Consider the following 23,014-nt stretch of genomic DNA (forward strand, 5'->3'; position numbering starts at 1 on the left):
GTACCTTTTGACCAACTGTTCATGTGTCTGTCTGCCTCTCTACGGACATTTCCTCCAAAGACCTATTTCACTGCTAAAGACTATTTTAAAAATGTACTATGCCAATAAAAACCAACTTAACGACTTCTCTTACTGCCCTCAAAAACTAACAAAATTGCATAGAATTAAATTACTAAGCTGTGACTAAAAATGAGGGCTACATAACACGTAGTACTTACAATTAAGGACACAAATTAAGATTCCAAATTCTTCCCTCATGTCCATCAGTTATTCTTTTTCCTCTCCTGGTATTTCTGATATAGGTGTTGGTAGAGAAACCAAAATAGTACAATACAGAATTATGAAGACCCAGGACACTTGGTCCTGTGTATTTATTAGTTTGTTAAAAAAACAGGAGAGGTCATCTAAGTCACTTCATACGGTGATCATCAATCTCTTAAGGGAGTCTTGCTTTTCAAACTTCTTAATCGGTAAAGAAGTGAAAAACACCTATGACAATCTTATTTGAAATTTCAGAATAACTGTTTTTAGGAAGAATGTCATTTTTCCCCTAAAGGAAAAAATGTATTCTCAGGGTACAATGAGAAGCTCAGAGAATTTCTTAACCCTCAATTTATTTGTCCTTCGTTCCTTTTTAATCCGGCTAGAATAAGACTGTCTCCCGCTATTGATGCAATACTCACTTTTCCACTCAAGCAGCCTGGAATTCTCCCCTGGGGCCTCTGGAAAGACTGCCCCTGAGCAGCACTCTCCCGCTCCTCAGTGCGGTGTGTGGCCAGGAAGAAGCCACTTGCCGCTCCTACCTCAGAATGTGGATCTCAAAAGAGGCCTGTGTCAACAGCCCTATCGGCATGATCACATGACATGGCCTTTGTCTCCTTCCTGCTGGTGTGTCAGTGGTCATGGCCAAAGACTGCGACAGGGGATTGCCAGGGGATGAAAAATGCTTCATCTGTATTCTGGCTGTCAAAAGGAAGACAAGCAGCCTCTCCCACTGCCTTCCATCACAGCCAAGAAAGGACCTGCTTCTCCCACCTGAATGGTTCAGGACATACCAGGAGCTAGAGATGCAGGAAACTAGATCTGCGGCCAAGAACCTACCCTCCTTATTTCATGGAAATGAAAGACAAGTTGCTTTGATCACCTTGGAGACCAACCACCTCCTTCCACTGAAAGCTAACCCCACCTTGGTGGTGACTGCCTCCCCTCCCCCCAAGCACCCCACTCCCCTCCACTCCGGCTTGAGTATCAGGCTAATCAGTTTGATCTGACAGATTTTAATTACATTAATTAGGGCTTTTCTGAATAGGCCTGATTAGCATCCTACCAAGGGGCTGTGTGTGTGTGTGTGTGTGTGTGTGTGTGTGTGTGTTTCTTCTCTAAAGGAGCTCTACTAAAATCAGGACTAATACTTTCCTTCCCTCTAACAATGGTGGGGTTTTTTTTTGTTTTGTTTTGTTTTGTTTTTCTGCCCTGCTCAATGTAAATAATCAGACAATTGGTGGAACTGGGTGTGAGAGTATATTTTATAATAAAATCACCCAGGAGGATCTGAAGTAGGCTTTGCTTCTATCTTGTGAGCCCAAGTGGGTGAGAAGAGATGGTTATTTAGAACATTTGTCTGCAGCACAAACATTGGTTTTGTTTAGGCTTTGCCTAGGAAACACTATGTTTAGTTTGAGTTTTAAAAATCCAAATTCTTCTAAATTGTCCCCTATGCCCTCATCAGACTGCAGCATGAAGAAATAGATTCTTTCCTCTCTGCACTATTTTATCCATCACATCTTAGAGACAACCCATGATAGCACACAAAAGCCAATGGAGACTTAGCCTTTGTCCCTCCATTGTTTCTGGGAATAAAAATACTTTGAATGTCAACAAGGTTTTTACTGAAAATATTTACTTTCAGCCACTAATAAAAGAGAAGAACATTAATTTCTCAGAACCCTGGACAAAGATTAGCATGGCATGCACATTTAGCCGTGTTGATCGTCTGTACTATGATTTTTGCTCTAAAATATGCTGTTTTGGGGGCGCCTGGGTGGCACAGCGGTTGCCTTCGGCTCAGGGCGTGATCCCAGCGTTGTGGGATCGAGCCCCACAACAGGCTCCTCCGCTATGAGCCTGCTTCTTCCTCTCCCACTCCCCCTGCTTGTGTTCCCTCTCTCGCTGGCTGTCTCTTTCTCTGTCGAATAAATAAATAAAATCTTTAAAAATAATAATAAAATAAAATAAAATATGCTGTTTTGAATAAGCCACAATAAATAAGGGCAGAGTTGCAGACACCAGGAAGAAGACCTGCCATACTAAATAAAGTGTGTTTGCTTTTTTAAACAGTCTAATATGAAACTAATTTTTTTTAACCACATATCTTAGGGAAAGCAGTAAAAGCATGGACTTACGACCCTTAATCCAAGTTTTGAATTCTACTGACATCCTATCTCCCTGCTGAAGCTTGTGCAATAGACTTCTCTGGGGTTAATGCTTCTATTCTTGCTCACCTGAGCAATGTCATGATTATGATGGTGTTTTCATGGGGTAGTTCCTGAATCGGTTGAAATCTTGATAAGACAGCTGAGAAATCACATTTTCTAACCACAGTGACTTACCAGGGAGATAAACATACACAAGAATTTTTTTAATCACTTAAAAATATATTCTAATGTCACTTTTTCCATTTGTAATATATCCAATTATCTTATCTTTAAGGGTCAACGTGGATTTAACATTTCTAGCCATTTGGTTTTCTAGTCACTTTGAAGAGAAAGTGAAATCTCCGAAGGTGTGTAGCTATTCATCCCTTTTTTCCATTTTCAGGAAAAAAAATCCCTCAGTAAAAATGATATTTATTGCCTTTTGTTATCACCGGGTTCTCCCTAGAAATCAGTCAGTGCTCTTTCCTCCTCTCTGTGATCTTATGAGGTAACTAGGATGTGCTTCAAGAAGGAACCTGCTTTAACTTTGTCTTTGATGACTACCAAGCTTACACCTGGGCTCACCAATCACAGGAAGGAGAATGATCATTATTCACCTGCATGGGAAGTAGCAGGGATCCAGAACTTTAAGCTCTAGGTTTTTAATCCAATTTGGATCACAGTTAAGAATTTCTAGGAAGAATTAATAAAAAGTTGAAGAAATTGAAAGACAGAAACAGGTTATACAATTTTGTAGACATTGAACAGTACAGGCATACTTCAGAGATATTGCAGGTTTGGTTCCAGACCACTGCAATAAAGCACATATTCCAAGAAAGCAAGTCAAATGAACTTTTTGGTTTTCCAGTGTATATAAAAGTTATGTTTACACTATCCTGTAGTCTGTTAAGTATCCAGTAGCATTTTATTTTAAAAAACAATGTGCAGGGCTCCTGGGTGGCTCAGTCAGTTAAGCATCTTCCTTCGGCTCAGGTCATGATCCCGGAGTCACAGGATCAAGTCCCACATCAGGCTCCCTGCTCAGCAGGGAATCTGCTTCTTCCTCTACCCTTTACCCTGCTCGTGCTGTCTCTCTCCCTCCCAAATAAATAAATAAAATCTTAAAAAAAATAAAAATAAAAATAAAATTGTTAAAAAAAAACCCATAAACAATGTACATCCCTTACTTAAAAAAAAAAAAGTTATTGCTAAAACAGGCCAACCATCATCTGAGCTTTCAGGGAGTCATAATTACTGATCACAGATCACCATAACAAAAAACATGATAGTAATGAAAAAGTTTGGAATATTGCAAGAATTACCAAAATGTGACACAGAGACGTGAAGTGAGCAAATGCTGTTGGAAAAATAGCGCCAATAAACTTGTTCAATGCCGGATTGCCACAAACCTCCAATTGGTAAAAAACCCAATATCTGTGAAGTGCAATAAAACGAACGATGCCTGTACTGCTCCATCGACCCCAAATGTTTGCCCTGGAGAGGATCTATTTTATGCTTTGCAGTGATGGTTAACTTTTGGCTCCCCTCGGCAATAAATACTAAGTGACTTATTAAACAAACACACAACAACAACAAAAACAACAAACAAGCAAACCCCCATACAATAACTTAGTGCCAAATTTTACCTAGTATTCATTTTAATTACTTAATTACAACTTTCAAATCTCAAATGAAGTTAGAGTCCTGTCAGCCAAACTTAGAGTGTTAGCAACAGAATTTGGTGTGGGGAACAGAATAGAAAAAAAAGGTAGCAACAAAAAAGGAAAGAACAAAAAAAAAACAGGGGAAAGTGGGTGGGAGAAAAAAGAATTTAATGCTTTTGTTTTCCAAAGAAATTGAGAGCTGTAAAACCAGTAGTAACTTAAAAAATATAGATATTGGGGGCACCGGGGTGGTGCAGTCGTTAAGCATCTGCCTTTGGCTCAGGGCGTGATCCCAGAGTCTTGGGATCGAGCCCCGCATCAGGCTCCTCCACTGGGAGCCTGCTTCTTCCTCTCCCACTCCGCCTGCTTGTGTTCCCTCTCTCGCTGGCTGTCTCTCTCTCTGTCAAATAAATAAATAAATAAAATCTTTAAAAAGAAATATATATAGATATTGATATACGTAGGCAAACAAATGTATGTGAGTGCATGTGTGTGTGTGTGTGTGTGTGTGTGTGTGTGTAGAGAAAGGAAGAGAGAGACAGTAGGGGTGACGATTAGGGCACAAAATCAACACAGAAAAGTACTAAAAGTAAGAAAAAGCCTTTCCTTAGATTTTAAAATACTCCAGTGTAGAATAATAGAATATTCCAGTGGTTCCATTGTGCCTTTTTATTAAATTAAGTACAATGATGGTCACTAACCAATCTCAATGCCATTTATAGTTAATTTGATTAAAAATATTAAAATCTGGGGGCACTTGGGTGACTCAGTTGGTTCAGCATCTTCCTTCAGTTCAGGTCATGATCTCCAGGTCCTGTGATGGAGCCCTGCATCAGGCTTCCTGCTCAGCAGGGTGTCTGCTCTCTCTCTCTCTCTTCTCTCTCTCTCTTCCTCCTTCTGCCCCTCCCCTCTACTCATTCTCTCTCTCTTTCTCAAATAAATAAAAAAATCTTTAAAAAAAATCTGAATGTAAGCTCTCCAAATATATTTTTGTAATCACTAGGTCAATATCTTACTGGAGCATGATAGCTCTTATTCATTCAGTCAGCCAGCCAAAGTTCATTTATTGATCACCTACTAGGTAGCAGGCACTGAGCTAAGCAGTAGGTATACAGTATTCAGCAAACCTGACATGGACTTTGCCTTCAAAAGAGCTTATCATTAAGTGTCAGAGGCTCACATTAAATAAGCAAATGTAAAAATATAATTACCAAATATGGGATGTGATTTTAAAAGGGGGGATTTCTAAGCTGAAGCTTCAAGATGTCAGTCTTGTAGAATGGGAGGGAGGCATGGGACAGAGATGGAGGCAAGATTGGATGGAAAGAGAGGCACTCCAATACTCCAAAATTAGGCCCAATTGGTGAGTTCTCGAAACTGAAGGGCCGCAGGTGTGGCTGGGTGAGTGACATGAGTTTGGGCTGCAGAACTTCATAGCCCATGTAAGAAAAGGATTTTTATTCTGAATCCTGAATTTTCTCCTGAGGACAATTCTAGTATGAATAAAAGTTAAGTATTCTTAAATTAACAACTTTCATAGCACACTCAAATTTTAAAGTAACAGCGGGGGAATGTACTACGATTGGAACAGTTAAATGAATTAGGTACATCTTATGATGGAATACTATCCAACCATATAAAAATGTTTTAAAAGAATATTAAATGATACAAAAAATGTTCAAGATATTTAAAATCAGTATATACATAAACATGTAATACCATTTTGTAAAAGAGAAATGCATCTGTAATTATATTCATAGAAATACTAAAAGGAGGGCCGCCTGGCTGGCTCAGTCAGTAAAGCACGTGACTCTTGATCTCAGGGTTGTAAGTCTGAGCCCCATGCCGAATGTAGAGATTACTTAAAAACAAAATTTAAAAAAAAAAAGAAATACTAGAAAGAAATACACCAAAATGTTCAAAATGATTAAACTAGGTGGAGGAATTATAGATGTTTCTATTTTTTATTTAACTTTTTTTCAGTAACCATTCAGTAAAGTGAATTTTTGGGGAGGGGAGGATGTACATTTCTGTGAAATTTAGCACAAGTATAGATTCCTGTAACCATCCTAACAATCAGGATACAGATGGTTCTATTGTGCCCAAAAAATTCCTTCATGCTATTCCTCTGTAGCCACATCTGATAAGTTATTTTAATCTTTATGCTTTTCTGTAACTTTTAAACTCATTGCCATTAGCATGTATTGTTTTAATTTGTAGAAAAAAACATAATTTGAAGTAATGGAAAGAAAAGAACAATATAATAAACAGTAATTCCCTAATGCAACGACTTTTTTCTTAACCATTATTTGAGACAAACATGGTTCAGATATTTTTAGATTTTAGAAATTTCTTCCTCAACTAACTCATTCTGCTCCTGACCAGAAATACTAAGCATTGAGCAATGTTAAAAAAAATACCCCCAGTGGGGGAGAACTTATGTTATCTAGAAGAAGATTCTCTCAAATGTACAATGACAATGAAAAGTAACAGGAAGACATACAGTAACATTAATGGTAATGCCAGCTCAAAAGACCTGGTGAGGAAAAGAGACAATCCCACCAAAGAAACCTTCCTGTTCCTTTTCCTATTTAATTTAATCATCTATTCAGATGATACCAGTACATATACAAGCAATCCCAGGCCTTGCATGGCATTACAAGGGCTAGCTACCACAACTTTATAGCTATCAAGGTCTATTCTGGTTCACTTACCCAGCACTGAAAGGAGATTCCAGACATGTTTCATTTTTAATGTATTAAGCAGCAAAATATACTTCTGTGATGCCAAGTTTAGATAGATAGTTATCTTCTGGACAGGATTTGATGAATATGTGGCTTAGAGCACTCCTGCCATCCTCCCCTCTCAATTCAAATCTAAGTAGGGAGCAACTGCTGGGGCTAGGCAGGCCTGGATGGTGGGAAGGAGGCTGCGGGCATTGACTCTCTGAAGATAAGACCTGGAAGAAGAGACCTGCGGAAATGTGCAGTAATCCCCAGCAGGCCCCAAACACACAGAACTTAGAGTCCTGAGGCTTCAGACAAGATCCTTGGATAGCCCCACCCCATTCCACCAAGGACACAGCCTGGAGGTCTACCTTGCCTCCTTCTTCCAACCAGACAGCGAAAACAGGTGAGCTGAATTAAGCAAGATATGTAACACCACCCAACTTTTCAAAAACAATGACAGAAAATGCTATGTATCTTTATGCTTCTCTATAATTACATGGAAATTCTGTATGCGTGGAAGAAGGTAATCAAGGACACACAACCATGTTGCTAACAGTGAAAAGGGAGTTTTTATTCTTAATTCATAGAAAGCAAGTTAACAATAATTCTTTTAACTATTACAGATAAGGAACAGACAACCTTCTGATCTCTACTATAGTCAAGTATGTATTCAGACGACACCTGAGTGCCTGGAATACAGGTTTGAACCAGAAAGCGTGCTTTACACAGAGAAGCTGCAGGCTGCTGCCTAAAGGGTTCTTAATTACTGAGAAAGTAGAACAGAAACTGGAAGCATATCTTGAGCAAACATCTGCGGGCCCCTTCAGTCCTTCTATTAGAGGCTAAATGCACCGTGGTTTGAGTGTGGATGGAGGTGGTGTGCTTGTATTTGTGTGTTCAAGCACGCATGCTCATGCGTGTTTATTCTACACCACCACACTGTCCATTGCTCCAGTCTAATTGGAAGGGTCCTGGAAAGCAGAGCATGAAAAAGTCAATTTAGCAGGTCACTCTCAGCCACCTCAGGAAGCCAGCTGAGTGCTCTGATTTCTTCATTAATGTCAAGAAAGGGAGAACAATAGGTCCCAGCCATTAAGCCCTTCCCAGTTCAAGATAAGAAAGAGTTAAACAGATGATAATCCATGCATTTAGCTGGTTTCAAACATTTCGCTGCTTAATCATTTGTTCCTCACGGCACACTGTCCAAACACACAGGGAATGTTTGAAAAGCCTTAGTCTTAGGGATGGGGAGAGGAGGAGGGTTTCTAGAGAGGTGTGGGGAGGAGAGGGGAAGGTGGAGACAGAATTCACAGGGGTGGAAAAGCCAGGGAGATTTCACGGCCAAACCTTTACTAGGAAATGAAACCATTTCTCAATTGCCATGTGGGAAATAGGCTAAACTCAATCTCACTAAGTCGCTAAGGACTAGCTAAGTGATTAAGGCAGTGATGTCAATAAGAAATACTTATTTCAAATAGTGTATGACAATAGATTTGTGACTAACCCATTTAGTACTATTGTTTTGCAAATTAGCTTATTTTAATTTTTTAGGTAACATTTTAATCATGTTTAACTGAACACTTAAGGGGTAAAATTATATACCTGAGTTTAATGATAAGGAGAGACAGAAAGAAGCAAATTTCAATCTTTATAAAATAAAAACAATAAATACAAAGGAAAAAGTAGCGTGACTGTTTCCTGAAATGAGTGGGTTTAGAACATAGACTTGTCTGATAAGTTGGCGCAATGTTTCAGAAACATTTATGAGTAACCAAAATAGTAGCTGTAGAGAGTCACTCATCTTCCTATAATGAATGTCCTGGATAATACAGAAACTTACAAAACTATAACAAGAATGGATTCACTTCTCTCTTATGTGAGAGAAAAACTTAAGGCAGACTTCTATGAATACACAGATATCCAACATAATTTTATATTCTTGATACAATAAAATCTGTATCCACAAAAGAGACATAACTGTCTCTTTTCTAAGGAATGTTTTTATCCTTTGGGGAAATCTCTTAGTCTCTCCCTAGCCCTCCAATACAAACTGAAAAGTAGAGATGATCCCAAGAAACCAAATGGAATGGTTATACCATTTCTTCACTTTCTAAGTTTATAATGTACTTATAAAGAGGGTGAGCAACAACGAAGATACTTCAGTTATTTTCTAAATATTTTTAAAGCACATCTATTGGGGCACCTGAGTAACTCAGTCGGTTAAGCATCCAACTTGATTTTGGCTCAGGTCATGATCTCAGGGTTGGGAGGTTGAGCCCCATGTAGGACTCTGCGCTGAGCGTGGAGTCTGCTTGAGATGCTCTCTCCCCCTCTCCCTCTGCCCCTCCCTCACTTGCGTATGTGCTCTCTAAATAAATAAATAAAATCTTTAAAAAAACCATATATATTATCTCATTTGATCTTTTCTAGCAATTGATCACTGACAAGTTCTGTACAAATCTGGAAGAGATTCCTGAAGATACACATAGAAGGATAAAATATATATGCTCAAAATGGCTATTGGAGGAGAGGATTCTGGGGAGAGGGTAGAGTAGGAAGCACCAGGATTTCATCTTCCCACCTAGACAACAATAGGACTGGGAAAAAAAATCTGTCTAATGTAATTATTTTAAAATTCAAGTAGACCAACATGCATTACTGGAGTTCCAGAAGGAGAAGAGAGAGAAAAAGAAGAGAGAATGTATGAAGAAATAATGGCTGAAATGTTACCAAACTTGGCAAAAGGTGAATATAAACAACCAAGGAGCCCAACAAACTTCAAGTAAGATGAACTCAAAGGGATCCACACCAAAACACATTATTATCAAATTCTCAAAAGATAAAGAGAACACAGACAAATTAGACTTCATGAAAATTAAAAACTGTGCATCAAAGGACACTATTAACAGAGTGAAAAGGCAATCTATGGAATGGGAAAAATATGTGCAAATTATATAACTGGTAAGAGATTAATATCCAGGACATATATAAAATTCAACAATAAAAACCCCAAGCCTGATTCAAAATGGGCAAAGGACTTGAATAGACATTTCTCCAAAGAAGACACATGAATCACATAAGTACATGAAAAGATGCTCAACATTACTAATCATTAGAGAAATGCAAATCAAAACCATGTTGAAATAACACCTCACACCCATTAGGATGACAACTATCAAAATAAAACAAAACAAAAGAGAAAATAACAAGTGTTGGAGCATTTGTGGATAAATTGCAATCCTTGCGCACTGTTAGTGGGATTGTAAAATGGTACAGACACTGTGGACGACAGTATGGTGATTCCTTAAAAAATTAAAAATGAAATTATCATATGACTCAGAAATTCCACTTCTGGGTATATGCCTAAAAGAATTGAAAGTAGAGTATCAAAATGATATTTGTACACCCATACTCATAGTAGCATTATTCATAATAGCTAATACTTGGAAACGATCCAAGTGTACATTGATAAATGAATGGATAAGCAAAATGTGATATATACATCTAAGAGAATATTACAAAGCCTTAAATAGGAAGAAATACTGACATATGCTATAACATGGGTGAACCTTGTGAACATCATGCTAAAAGTTTCAGTTTTACGAGAGGAAGAGTTCTAGAGATGGATAAGGGGATGGTTGCGCAACAAGATGGATATGCTTAATGTTACTTAACCATACACTAAGAAATGGTTAAGATGGTAAATTTTATATTATGTATATTTTACCCAATAAACGTAGTTACTAAATAAATTTTAAGTTTAAAAAAAAAAAAAAACAACAAAACCCTGGGAATTATTCCAGCCAAGTAATTGGTAAAGTTTGGCTGAGACTTCAGAAAAAAAATTCTCTAGAAGTTTCTAGTCAAAAATCAAGCCTTGGTACACCATTGGTAGATTTCCAAAGTATGGATGAAAAAAAGGGCATGGACTTTACCAGCTGTATGCCTATTCTGTATGTTATGGTTGTGTTTTCCTTTTGTGACCTTTAGCTAAACCTTTGAAAGATGATAAAATATATTGCTGAAAACACCAAAAATCAAGGTTGATGAGGTTTTTTCACCCCCGATTCTGAAGCAGATTGTTTTTATCCATAGAATCTGTCAGAGATCATTGGGGAGTGCATTTGAAAGAAAAACAGAAAGTCCTAGGCTGGATTCTTTCTATCTCATTAAGCAGATAGTATGTGTATCCTAAATCGAGCTTCCTCTGCCTATGGGATCGGCATGGGATTCATCTGGTAAATGAATGTTTGAGAATATTTCAATTGTTCTACATTAGCTTTGGTTCGCTCGAGTCAATGAAGAAAGCTTCTAATGAAAAACGAAAAGTGATTTCAAAGAAATGTAAGTCAGTAAATTTTCTCCCTACAACAGAAGCATGAAATATGCTACCAATGCTTCCTTGTTTTGCACTCCCACTGAATACTGTTAAAGTGATTACACGTGCTGTAAGAAATAAGACAAAACAACACCTACTGAGAGCCTTTCCCTTTTTGGAAAATCATGAAGAGTCTTAAAAATATATCTTCTCACTGAACATGATACATAACTATCACAAATTAATGCACATGAACTTACATTTTCAGTCCTGAGTAATTGGGACTACGCTGGTTCTCCAACCACAGTCAACAGAACACTGGACAAACATAGGATTCAAATGATTCCAGACACCGAATAGACAACACAGAGATGGAAAACTAACAAGATGGACCTTACTATCACACAGCTTTCTGCCTGAGGACACCTACCAGGTACCAGCAAAAGAAGGAAACCCAAGAAGACTACCTCAGTCTCATTAACCTGAGGTGCCAGATATCAAAGAAAAAGAAGGCAGAGGTGGTTGGAATTTGTACGGCAAAGACCCAAACAGAAGGGAACTATGCAGAGAAGGAGCTTAAGAAATCCGTATAAGGTTCCCCTGGAGTCTGTAGCTGAATGTGCTTAGTATCCTTAAGATGAGGCTTCATAAGGCTGTGAAACAAAGGAGAACTACAAGCGAGCTCTAAGGAGCTGTAAGCAGAGCAACGAGCATCAAGAGATAAATAGGCAATGGACTACAACTCAACAACATAAAGGAATAACTCTCGATACTTGCAGCAACACAGGGGCATCTCAGAATCATGCTGAGGGAAAGAAGCCAAAAAACTAGCATATACGGCATGATTCCATTTATATAAAAGTCTAGAAATTGCCATTGAATTTACAGTGATAGGAAGCAGATCAGCGTTTGACCTCAGATGCAGGTGGAAGGACGAAGGAATGCATTAATGGATTAGAGAGAGTCACAAGGAGACTTTTTTTGGAGGGGATGCCAATACAATATTTATTACCTCGGTTAGGATAATGGTTTCACAGGTATCTGCAGATAACAAAACTTACTGAGTTGTACTGAGTTGACCACTTTATTTTTTTTTAATATTTATTTTTGAGAGAGACAGAGTGTGTGTGCACACCCAAGGGGGTGGGAGGGAGAGGGACAAGCAGACTCCCTACTGAGTGCGAGCCTGACACAGGGCTCAATCTCAAGACCCCCAAGATCATGACCTGAGCCAAAATCAAGAGTCAGCCACTCAGCCGACTGAGCCACCAGGCCCTCCTGAACACTGTAATTATATGTAGTTTGGTTTACTTCAATTATACCTCAATAAAATGAAAAAACAAAATCAAACATAGGATTATACTTACCTGTTGCTTTTAACTTCATATGATGGGAACACATTTCTATATAAATGCCTGTATTTCTGTACTCTGTTTTAGTATTCTTTTTTTTTTTTTTTAAGATTTTATTTATTTATTTGACAGAGAGAGAGACAGCCCGCGAGAGAGGGAACACAGGCAGGGGCAGTAGGAGAGGAAGAAGCAGGCTCCCAGCGGAGGAGCCCAATGTGGGGCTCGATCCCAGAATGCTGGGATCACGCCTGAGCCGACTTAACAACTGAGCCACCCAGGCGCCCCTTTGTTTTAGTATTCTATTACATGAACATACTCTGATTTCTTTAACCAAACCTATTATCAGATATTGAAGTTACTTTCTGCTGTTCACTATTACAACCCCAGACAACAGTATTTTCAATGAAAGGCCATGCATAATTTTCAGTTGCATTACCTCAGTTAGTAGGAATACTACACTCAGCAAGCAAAGACCCAACATTAATATTCTGTTCCATAGCCATGAACTTGGACTTACCCTTAGTCTTGGACCGTTGTGCTGAAAATATGCACAATTGGACCAACGGGCACTGGAGCAGCTCGATGTGAGGAAAAAGTAACAGAAATTGAGCCTCACCAGAAGAGAAAGAAACATACGCTCCAATGAAGGATCAGCCACGTTATCTCTGAATGCAAAGAATACATTTAATCAGCCTCAAAAGAAGAATGAAAAAAAAATTTGTTGCAGTATTCAATGTGTATTCTGGAGTACACGAGGAATGCAGAAGAGCCCTCCAAGGAAAATACTCCTATCTCGGCTCTGCGTGTGCTGAAAGCTAGTCTTGCACTGGGAAGGTGAATTCACTAATTTGCAAACCCACTCCAGGGGACCATGTGTAATGAGCTAACCACCATTCATCAGAATGGCCTGAAACCCAGCAGTAAGAGGTGGAGAATGGTCAACAAAGCAGCAAAAGGACATTTCACACCAGGAACAAAAAAAAAAAAAAAGAAAAAGAAAGAATATATGCAATCCTTGTCTCTCTCCCAAAAGAAAGATACTATTTCATTTGGGAGATATTCCCCAAATGACGAAATCAAAACCACCACTTCAGGACAGAAGAATAACATATTCTTTAATACATATCTGGTACTCTTCAGAAAGAGCAGTGGAACACTCCACTCTTCTCTCTTCCCCTCCCTCCCTGGTCCCCCACCACCTATTTTCCGTGCAGCCTGTTCTTTACAACTCTCTCTCCCTGCAGCGCTGGAGCAGACCTCTCCTTCATGCCAAAACTGCCCTTTGAAGTCTGCCCTCCCATTAGGGCTTTGGTGTAGGTATTCAGACTGATCACACGAGCCCCGCAGAATTCCCGGACCGTCCACGTTCTGTCGTATACAGTTGTTTCATGTAGCCTGTGATTTACTGTCTTAATTAATGCTCAAAAGAAGAAGAGCACATCTTTGGTGGGGCTTTTCCCCCCTTCCTTCTACAAAACAGGACTCTTGGGGTTTCTGCGGACATTGTGCAGGATGGTTTTGCCAAATGGAATGAAGCACACTTAATACTTTTCCTTTATAACCTTTGCCATAAATCAGCTGGCACTCCGTTTGCACAAGTGCGGCGATTAATGTCCTGCCCCTCCCCCAGCACTTCCCGAATTTTAAACAAAGTAGGAATAAACTGAGGGTGAACAGAGCCAGCGGGCCCAGTAAATCAGTTTAATGAGATCTGAATAGATCACATAGGACATATTGTGGTAAAATACGGTGGGTGGTGGGGATCTGAATTTCAACAGTGTGGGAGTAGTGGGGGCCGGGAAGATGGAAGCGGCGGTAGGCGATGCTCAAACTCTGACACATGTCTTTGGTAAAAACAGCACATCTTACATTCTCTTTCCCATTTGCTGAAACGTACTGCTGTGACTCGTTTGGATTTAGCACTGTTTCCTGTCTGTGGTTTTGCCGGTCCATGTTTTCCCACAGATGGGGAGTTTTCTGTTTGCTGCTTCTCATCCATGACTATCTCGATCTGCGTTCGTTCTTAGTCTACAGCCCCCCTTCCACAAATATACATCTTTGCATGCAGATACCTCGCTATATAAGATAGGAAAAATAAAGACCTCCTATTTGAGCGCCCTAATAAGAAGTGAGAATCTAATTATTAGGTAATACCCATCTGGTGAGGGACATCCAGATGCTGCCCCGTACACCCTTCGCTTGCTGTCACTAACAAGCAGGAAAATCACACTCCTCCCTCCCCTCCACTGTATCAGAGAAAAACATACTGTTCAGTTTTCTGCTCTTTAAATCAAATACACAAATAGGACTCCTGCTGTATTGAAAACTACATTATGATGAAAACAAAAACAACCTTCTTTCAAATAAGTCGCCTGATTACATAGGACCTAAATGTTGCTCACAGAGTAAAATGTACCACCACAGATGCCTCCATTAATGGGGCCCTCATGAGTTATAGAATTTTCAGGAAGATTGTTGAAGGAAATAAATATAGGAAAAAGAAATGAGAGAAAATAAAAGAATGCCTTCGTAATGTTTCATGTACCTTACGAAATGCATGAGGTCTGTTTCAAAACTCCTGAGTCCCCCTGTCTATAAGATTACCAACTTTTAGTAATGTTTACTTGTTCGTATTACTCTCCATGACTAAACACCAGAAAGACACTAATTTAGTACGTTATAAGGCTAACTGGCTTTCTGAGAAAACTGTACAAGCAACTTATTCACTCCCAAAAGAGTATCTATCTGATGGAAGAAGAGGTACAAGAATGCCATGCTATTACACTTCTAAGACTTGAGCTATGCGAAGACAGAGATCATTCTTTTCCCTTTTGTAGGAGAGAATACTTTTCCCTTTTGTAGGAGAGAATACTTTTTCCTTTTGTAGGAGAGAATACTTTTTCCTTTTGTAGGAGAGAATTACTTTTCTGTATATCTCTCCTCTCAATTAAGCCTGAACATACTAAGGAGCCTCTTAGCCTCATACTAAAAAGTTTCTTCTAGGAAGCAGATTCAAAATTTTGAATACTCCAAATCTGCATTTCAACTGGAAAGCAATTGAAAAAAGAAGTGCAGTTTTTAACTTCCATCATCATGGGTAATAAATACTAATGAAATGTTTTTACGATTAAGAATGGCCGGCATACTAAACCTGAGGAATGTCAGAGAACTGAAAGTTATGTATCGTCTATAGCAAATTCAGTCCTCTCATGCTTCTGGACTATTTCGCGCTATGGATTATGTCACGCACGTGGCATAAAAGTTAATGTACTCAACAATACAAAGGAATACAGCTGTGGGAAGAGCCTAAATGACACAATGGCAATTTTGCATTTTAACATTTAAGGTCTCTCGTGCTTCTCAAACTTAACATAAGGTCTCCATCTCCAATGCTCCTCCCCTTCTTTTCTCCTTTTAAATGTGCAAGAAGTTGATTGATAACATATTTCAACCTTACCAGATAGCTCAGACATGGTGTGCTTGTTTCAAAAAAATCACAACTACATGAAGCATGACTTATTTTTAAATCATTCCTTTTACATATTCTTTTTCTTGCAGAGGTCAAAGATGCCCCACCTTGCAGAGGTAAGAAATAGAATATGAGGCAGACAGGAGATTCGCTACCAAGGGCTAGATCTCAAACACCCTCCTCTGCACAGAATCACTTTCATTTCCTTTTTTTTTTTTTTTTATGAACATGAGTATATCATTTAACACATATTCTAACTACAAAGGTGATGGCTAAGAAGGAAGAGGGATTTTACTACCTGGAGCATGGCGAACAACCCTGGAAGGATGAGCTAAACATGGTGTCTGGTATGGTTGTATAAAAATCAGCCTTAGAGCTCTTCCTTCCCCCATGGAAAACCAATGCCTTCCTTTGCACTCTACTGGGTAGAAAAATACAGACTCAGATTTGGTGAGATTTTAAAAGCTCCACACCTTCTTAATGTGACTTCTTCCCCTGGACGGATGATTAAGAATGCAGAAAATAATAGTTTGAATTTACAGTATAATGACATTTTCAAATGTGACATGTCTGTCTCATAAGAAAGTGTCATCCATTTCCTCTCATAAACAAGCAGTCTGAGACAAATTTAAAATTTCAACTGTAATCTGTTGTTTTCATGCAAATAAAATGAGGTGTCTGAAGTATTTTCATCCTCTGACTGGGACATAGTACTAATTTGGTGGAGGAAAAGTGTCATCTGTGGTGAAAAACAATCATGTGTTAGTATATGTGTTGCCAGAGCAAGCACAGCGTAATACCAATTTTTTAAGGGCCGAAGATCCCTGAAACTTTGAAAAAGGCTCTGGTCATAGTCATAGGCATACGAATTCCTGCATTTAACTTGAAGGGTTTGTGAGACAGCCACAGGATCCTGCTCCCAGGGAAGGATGGCCTGCTAGGCACAAAAAGAATCAAACAGGCTTCAGGAACACTGATACGGACATGTAGTCACTCGACTTGGTTTTTCTGAATCTCTTATCGGAGGAAAAAAGTAAGGGTCCAGGTCGCAACTGAGATGTGGTAGAAATTCAACATGGAGTCAGACATCAACAGATTCTATCAGTCCCAATCCTGCCTCTGCCACTTACACCAGCCTAGGTTTCTGTATTGGTAAAGTCGAGACAGAACTACACAAAGAGCATCCAGGCTTTCTCCGGCAAGCGGTGTGGTTCCTACTCGAAGGAAGAGGTGAGATTCCAGCTGATTCCACGGAGATGAGAGCACAAGGGTTTAAGCAAAGTTCCTGTCAATGAAGAAAAAGTAATGACCTCCCTTGCCTGCTTAAGGAAAGCTTCTCAGAGGAGCTGAGGGCTGATCAGAACTTACTTTAAATCACTGAAATCTAAACCACTGTTAAACACTAAGGTAGTCTTAGTAAAGTACCAGAATCATACAAACATTATATAAAATACACCGCAGAGGAAAAGAAAGAAAATAAGAAAAATGTCCATGGTGTTTAACAGACCAAATAACCAATAGAGAGGCAACAAAGGTTGTGTCCACAGATCATGGCAATTCCCCACTGCCGGTCATTTACTTTTATATCAAAGACAATGCTAATGAATTAATTACCACATTTCCAAGCACCAGAGCAGAAAATCAGAAAAGGCAATCAGAAAGGATGAAGGAAACCACATTAATAACACAAGAGGGGCAGCTGACAGTCTTTCAGGGAGAAAAAAAATGGAAAAGCAGAATAATTAAGGACTGAAAAAAAAAAATCACAGCAGCCCCAAGTCACTTGGGATAAAGGACAAAGACCTTGAACAATTCTTTTGGGGGCGTGCGTGTATATTAACATCTGCTTTTATTCGTTAATATTTCTTGTACCAAGGGAAATATTTTTGTTCTCACAAGTAACAAATAGGTGGATAGATATTCCCTTAACAAAATGCAGTGCCTCTCCCCTTGTCTGAATAATCACTGAGTAGCCTACAGAAAAACTTGCCACATTCTAAATTTGACACCAGGGACCTCGAACAATTTTATAACCAATATTCATGGTGATGACCTTAAATTTTTAAGAAATAGGAAAATGATGTTCAAGATTCTATTTATTGCTTAAGGGCACATGTGCCTCGCTACCTAGACGATATACCTGGAATGTTCTGTTTCCAGTTCTGACAGAATAGCTTGCTCCTTCAACAGAATACCGTTATGCTTCTGGGGCGTCCTATACTTCTGACGCTCTCTCTCATTTTACTCTATCCTTCTACCAGTCTTTTGGGTAAAAAGGCAAATACCGGAACTCCCATTTTAGGTTAAAGAGGAAACTGAAACACCAGGCATGATATGACTTTCTCAGAATCATCAGTCGACTTAGTGACAATCTCCGGACTGCGGACACATACTTGAAGAAATAAACATTACCGTTTAGGGAAGGGTGGCAGTGTTTCTTTTGCTTCTTAATCACAGCATGAAAAGCATTACCTTCTCCTACAATAGTGCTCCAGAAAGCGTCCTTTTGGCCCCAGGTAAGGGAGTAAGAGCCTCTGGGGTGGGTCAACTCAGAGAGCACCAGCTGTGTCTGACGTACCCCACTCCAGAGCGCCAACTCAGTTACTGGACAAATGACAATGAAAGGGAGACTCCGCCCACGTGCTCCGTTGCTGCCCACCCTGCACACACGGTCTTTGCTGGCTTTTCCTCCATTCTCTGCATCTTTTGCCGGAATTGGAATGGGAGTAGGAGAGGAGGTCAAGAAGAGAAACCACCCAAATATAGGAAACTGGAAGTACTTTAAAAAATAATAATTAAAAACAAGTAATCAGAGAGTCTGATGTCAGTAAGCCTGAAATCTGTTCAGTTTACACTTGGCATTAGATTACACACTCTTGCCGACTTGATTTAGTGTGCAACACTTGTGTTTTTCTTCAATTATCAAAAACCAAATAAAACTATCTTTAATAAGTTATCGTTATGAATGTCCTCCTTTTTTTTTTACTCTACTTCTTAATGCTCATTAACCTTGTATAAGAGCCCAAATCCACTGCAACAGAATCAAAATCCTCAGAGAATGTGAAGCTAAAAAAAGAATGGGCAGGGCTGACCCACAAGAAAATACAGATGTGATTTCTGGGAAGGCTAAGGTGACCTACTCAGGTTCTCTTTGTACCCATTTGGAAAACCGAGATTCAGGTTCACCAAGTAACTAATGGCCACCAATCAGTTCATAAATCATGCAAGTCATAGAAAAGTGTTCTTTGTGCAATGCCAAGAACATTGTTTAGACTGTTCTCTGGAATCAGGGTAAATTCTCTGTGTCCCTCTATCAAATTCACCACGAAGGATAGGAACAAAAGTTCGGGATGGAAGTACGGAGTAGAACACAAAGAGCACGCAAGGCTTCTGCAGAGCTGGACTGGATCCAGATTAGTCTGTACGAACTTCAGTAAACTGTTTCCTCTCTCCAAGTATCAGCTTCCTCATCTGTGAAACGGGAAAAAATATACTCCACCATGCCCTCCAATCAGCTCTTGGAGTTTCTAACAGATAATATAAATGCAAACTGCCTGGCATACAAGAAGAAAATGTTGGTTCTCTTTCTCAACATTAAGTAAAACTTCAAAAATACAAAGGAGAGCAGAGAAAAAGAAACGAAGCAAAAATGAGCATAAGAAATCATTTATTACTTAGAGGCTGAATAAGCAATATGGGAAATCTTCGCATCTATTCCTCCAAGCACTCCACTTCATTTTTAGCTAGCTTACTCCTGCCACAAATGAATGAAAATGTGGGTTAATCAAGTTTGCAATTCAATTTTTTAAGTGTAGAGGGAGGAAATAATCAAAAGCTATCACCTAACTCAATATCTGTTATTTACCTATATTTCAATTATTGTTATTATTTTGAGATGCCCCCTGAATAAATTTACATGCGAAAATAACATGTAATAGTAAACTTTTCTTAGAATATAAAACCCTCTACACCAAATAATTTGTGTAGATACTCTGGCCTCAGAGATGGAACATAACGCCCTACCCCTTAAGTTTTATCTTTACATACTGACTTCTTCCAAAGAGTACAGTATGGAAAAGTAGTGGTGGTGGGGGGAGGAGGAGTGCTGTAGAGAAACCTGACAAACACTAGCTCAGCCATTGATCAAGGTCAGCATCAACAGAGATAACTCATGTTGATAATATGTATCCTTGATATCATGTGATGAAATGGTACTTTACTTCTGCGGTCCGTCCTCCTCCCAAACCCATTATTCCAGTCTAATCATGAAAAAAAAATTAGATAAACCCCAGTTGAGGGACATTCTACAGAATACCTGACCAAATACTCCTCAAAACTGTCAAGGCCATTAAAAACAAGGAATTATCTGAGAAACTGTAACCCAGACTAGAGGAGCCTAAGGAGACATGACGATTAAATGCAATATGGCATCCTGGATAGGACCCTGGAATAGAAAAAGGACATGAGGTAACTAAGGAAATCTGAAAAAAATGTGTGGCCTTTAGTTAATAGAATGTATCAACATGGGTCCATTAATTGTAACAAGTGAGCCATACTAATATGTTAGTAACAGAAGAAACTCTCTGTGCTATCTTAACAATTTTCTGTAAATCTAAGTCTGTTTAAAAAAAAACAAGATGAATTATTACAGTAACAAGACTATTTAGTAACTATATATTCCATTATTAGAAAACTTATTTTTCTAGAGTCAAATGTATATTCAATTCCAGTTTTGTTAAAAAAAAAAAAAAAGGTATTCTGTGAAGGAACAGCCATCATTAGAAAATCAAATTGTTTCATAAAGGTTGAGCAGTTCAAATGAAAATGGCATCTGCCCAACTCATCCTCAGAGTAATGCTGTCTTACGAGACCTCCTAAGCAACCTCGTCTATTAATTTCCTCATCAATAAATCCGAGAAGCTGGGCTAGATCATCAGTACGGTTCTTTACAGCTTTACAATTCCACCATGTTCAATATCATTTCTCCAAAAGCCAAACACACACATTCAAAATAACACAGAACTTTCCCACTTCTACCCATCCCCCCTTTCTCAGCTCACCACAAGCTTTATTTCTCATTCCAGAAGTGGGGCTGGTCTTTCATCTGCCCCAGCCTTCACATCATCACCATGACTGACAGAGTCAACCATGAGAGGCTGCCACTAAATCAACTTCCCTTCAGGGTCCCTTTGCAAAAAGGAAATAAACTCCGGCAGCTGGCCTTGGCACCAGGATTGTTCGGCTTGGTCAAAGCTGCTGTATCATCCATCATTGAGAGATGAGGGGACAACTGCCCAGGGTCAGACTGGCCAAGCAACTGTGTGAACTTACCCCAAACCCCAAGGCCGCTTCACTTTGCCTGTTTCTAAACTTAGTTGCTTTCTTCTTAACACGGTGCCCTCTGGCAGGGGTAGGCTATTGGTGCACGGGTCATCCTCTACGGTCAGTTCACAGTGGAGTCACGTACCCACACTCACACACACAAAGAGCAGGAGTGTTTTCTATTAGCCCACATTCATTAATATTGTCTTCCGGCTGCCATGTTGTGTTTGGAAAATGGTTACATTTCCACAGCTACTTCCCATCATCTAAATGTGCTTTAACTTAGAACTAATTCCAAATAAACACGATCATTGCTTCACAGCTGACAGAGCTGAACAAATACCTTTGGATTCTTCTTTGTCCTTAATGAAGTAAACTCAAAACTGATTTTCAACATAACCGTTTAGTCATTCAGCCAGCAGACATTAGTAAGTGCCAACTGAATACCTGCTTGTTACTCTACTGATGCTGGGGGTACAGAGATGAATAAGTTACATAAGACAATGCCCTTAGTTTCAAAGGTCCTAGTCTTGAAGGGGAGGAAGATAAAATGCAAATAATTACTGGCTGTAAGTATACAATGGTATGAAGAAAGCAGTCAAACTCAATCATAATAGCCAAAAGGTGGAAACAACGTAAATGTCCACCAACAGATGAATGAATAAACCAAATGTAGCATATACAAAGAGTGGAATATTATTCAGCCATAAAAGAGAATGAAACTCTATACATACAATACATATGAACCTTGAAGGGATTACACGAAGTGAAAGAAACTAAACACAAAGAGCACATGTTGTATGATTACACTTAAAGGAGGTACCTAGAATAGCCAAATTCATGGAGACAGGAAGTAGAATAGAGGTTACCAGGGGAGGTAAAGGGAGAGCGTTATTGTTTAATGTGTACAGAGCTTCTGTTTGGAATAATGAAAAAGCTCTGGAATAGAATATTGGTGGCAGTTGCACAACATTGTGAATGTACTTAATGTCACTAAAATACACTCTTAAAATGGTTAAAATGGTAAATTTTGTATTATGTGTATTTCACCACATTTTTTTAAAAATTGCACCTTCCTCAACAAAAGGGGGATAAAAAGAAAACACTAGAAGAGAAAGTGCAAAGATCAAAATAAGATGGGAGTTGGGAATTTGGAAAATATTTATTTTTGTTTTACATTTTTGGATAGGCAATGCACTGCATGATTCAAAAGTCGGAATGGTATTTAAAAATATGCAGGGAGAGTTGCACCTCAGGTCCTGTCTCCAACCTTGCCTCCCACCAGTCCACCTCGCATTCCCACCCGTCCACCAGAAACCACTAACTGCTTTCTTTATTCTTCCAGTCCTTGTAACAAACAAGCAAACGCGAATCGATATTCTTATCTTTCCCTCTTTCTTGCACAAAACGTGGCATGTTATATTCACCATTGAGCCCCTTGCCTTTCATTTAAATCTTGAGCAGTTTGAAATGTTTTAATACAAATTCAAAACTGATGATTTTACACATTTGTAGAGGAAACAGACACAGACTTTTTTTTTTTTTTTTTTACCCAAGCAGCACTTTTTAACAAGTGCAGAGAAGTTCACTTTCTTCTTCACTAACCAAAGTTAAAAAGAAAGAGAGGGAGAGGGAGAAGACATTTTAATTTCAAGAAGCATTAAGAATGGCTGACTTGCCCTGGGGGAAAAGTTTACAATGTGTAAAGCTCCTCTTTCAAAGCAGCCTTATTTCCATAGGCAGCTA

This window comes from Ursus arctos, unplaced genomic scaffold (assembly GCF_023065955.2).
Source record: "Ursus arctos isolate Adak ecotype North America unplaced genomic scaffold, UrsArc2.0 scaffold_13, whole genome shotgun sequence".
Classification (NCBI taxonomy): domain Eukaryota; kingdom Metazoa; phylum Chordata; class Mammalia; order Carnivora; family Ursidae; genus Ursus; species Ursus arctos.